Source organism: Lactuca virosa, chromosome 9 (genome assembly GCF_052849685.1).
Source record: "Lactuca virosa cultivar CGN04683 chromosome 9, Lactuca_virosa_CGN04683_v6, whole genome shotgun sequence".
Lineage (NCBI taxonomy): Eukaryota > Viridiplantae > Streptophyta > Magnoliopsida > Asterales > Asteraceae > Lactuca > Lactuca virosa.
Window position 1 is genome coordinate 92,605,640 of NC_136434.1, and position 2,746 is coordinate 92,608,385.

At 39.9% G+C, this 2,746-nt stretch overlaps 1 non-coding gene across 1 annotated transcript; it reads left to right on the plus strand.

Moving 5' to 3' along the window:
* Positions 1 to 1,966: 1,966 nt before the first annotated feature.
* LOC145141638 (small nucleolar RNA R71) lies at positions 1,967 to 2,073 on the plus strand. Its single transcript, XR_013722831.1, has one exon. It is a non-coding gene; the product is annotated as a small nucleolar RNA R71 (small nucleolar RNA).
* The last annotated feature ends 673 nt before the right edge of the window (positions 2,074 to 2,746 follow it).

The window sequence follows — 2,746 nt, forward strand, 5'->3', positions numbered from 1 at the left end:
TTCTCTTTAAGCTTCCTTTTAACTCCTTTATCCTTCACAGGTTTAACTTTTTCTTCATTATTTAGCTCCACAGGCACCATCTTCTCATCCACAGTTGAACTCCTTAAGTTAGAAGTAACCTCTTCCTCATCACTGGATACCAATTCTTCACTTGCCTCACTAACCAAAGATGTCGAAGTTTTATAAGAAATTACTTCAAAAACAAGTGGAACGGATGCTCTCGGTTTTGTACGCTTGACTTGTTGAATCTCTTCTTCCATAAGCTTTTCCAATTCCTCAAGTTCATTTTCTTCATCTATGTTGAAGACTTCACCTTAAATATCATTGCCTTGAAAACCAACTTCTACTCCAAAAGTAGCTTCATCATCTCCAACTCTCAAAGTAAGCTTGGACTCGCGAATATCAACCAAGGCTCTAGCAGTATTGAGTAAAGGGCGACCAAGAATAATTGGGACATTGTTGTCTTCTTTCATATCCATAACGACAAAGTCAATTGGAAAAACGAATTTCCCAATTTTCACCAAAATGTCTTCCACAATGCCTCTTGGATGTGTCACTAAACGCTTAGCCATGTGAATTGTCATTCTTGTAGCCTTCAAATCCGGAAGATTAAGCTTTTGATAGAATGAGAAAGGCATTAGATTTATGTTATCTCTAGAATCAGCTAAAGCATAAGTCTTCAAATTATTCCCAAACTCGCATGGAAGAGTGAGGCGTCCAGGATCTCCCATCTTCTTTGGTAACTCTCCCAATATAACTTTAGAACTCTGCTCACTAAGAATCACCTTGGAATTCTTTTCCAGTTGCTAGCAAGTATCGATTAAGTCTTGTAAGAGCTTGGCATATTCAGGAACTTTGGATAACGATTCAATGAAAAGTGTATTTATTGGAATACCCTTCACTTGCTTCATAAACTTCAAGTGTTACTTCTCCAGTGGATAGATGTTAGCTAGGGACGGAAATGGAAGCGGTGGCCGATAAGCTGGCACATCATCAAAATCTTTCTGATCAGACCCTCCCCGCGTCATGAGTTTTGAAGGCTCACGTCGTGAGGTTGACTTTTCAACAATATTTTTCTCTTCGAGTTTTGACTTCTTCGGCTTTGGTCTGAATTGTTGTGGCTCCACTTCTAGAGCTTCTAAGAACTCAGAGATAACATCTTCTTCAGTTTCAATCACCATAACATGTGATTGAGTCTTTTTGTCGGGAAATTGTGGAGATAATCTTTCATTTACCAAAGTCGTTAGTTGACCAAGTTGGGCTTCGAGATTTTGGATCGATGCTTGATGATTTCTTAACAACACTTGCTGGTCACTCATCATAGCCTGTTGATCTTTCATCATGGCTTGTTGATGCTTCATCATCATTCTTTGATCTTTTATGGTTGCATCTGTCTCATCATGTCTTTTCTATGAAGCCTCCATGAATTTAGATAACATAGTCTCTAAGTCAACTTTCTTTTCAGCTGGTGGTTGTTCTTTTTGGTAGAAGCCTCGGCCAGTCTGCCTATATTTTTCTTTTTTCTGCTTCTTGTATTCTTCATATGGCAACCAATCCTTCTTTGGTTTTCTCCGATCTTCATCATATTTATCTCCACTCGAGTAGCAAACTTGCACCTTCTTATTCCCATTATCATCTAAGTAGTAGTTTTGGTCAAGTGTGGACCATTGCACCTTTCACATCCAACTCTAATAGCATGAATTGAATGGTTCATCCTTGTCTTTCTCTGGTCCATAGTATTAAGCATGGCTAGTACAGCAGCCATGTCTTCAGAATTTCCTCCCCCAATGCCTTTAACTCCATCACGTCTTGGATTGCAGTACTCACGAGAATCCTTTGAGAACTCTTCAATTAACTCCTTAATTTCCGCCGGATTTTTCTTTGTAAGTGGTCCTTAAGAATAAGGAGTTGCCTCGTCATGACATTCACCCCGTCATAAAAGATAGACACTTCTTGTTGTATGTTAAGGTCATTTTGAGGGCAGTTTCTTAGTAACCCTTTATAGCACTCCCATGCCTCATAAAGTGACTCACCTGGTTGTTGCTCAAAGTTGGCTATCGCCTTCTTGAGTTTAGCTATCTTTGATGGTGGGCAGAATTGTTCTAGAAACTGCTCACGCATCTGTTCCCGAGTAGTAATTGCACCAGGTGGAAAGTGATTTCAACCAATCTTTTGCAGCTCCCTTAAAAGTGACGGGAAGCATCGTTAACAAAACTGTCTCTCTAGGAACATCTGGGACGTTGAAATAGTCTGCAATGTCATTGACCTCATCTAAGTGCTTGTAAGCATCCTCATGATCCTTCCCAGAAAATGGTACGTCTTTAAGTGCAGTAAGAATGTGTCCTTTTAGCTCGAATATTGTAGTGGCAGGAATTACAGGTTGTACTAAATCAGGACCAGCATCATCTCTTATTCGCTTATTGTATGCTCCCATGGAAATATCCGCAATGTTTTCCATCTCGTTTTCTGGTTCGTCTTCGGGTTCGCTCTTCTCTAGTTCGAATTCAGGTTCGGACTCGTATTCGGATTCTTGTGGACTAGGTATTTGATTAAATCCTTCAACCTTGCTTTTGTTCTTCGAAGATGTACTTGACTTTCCCACGTTCTTCCCTTTCTTCTTTCCAAAAACTGGTTTAAGATCTTTGAAAGGCGACTTCTTTGATGTTTGGTTTACTCCTTTTTTCTTATCCGTCTTCTTCTGAAGGGCCGACTCTGGATCTTCAAGCGGTGGTACCAAAGGTGTGTT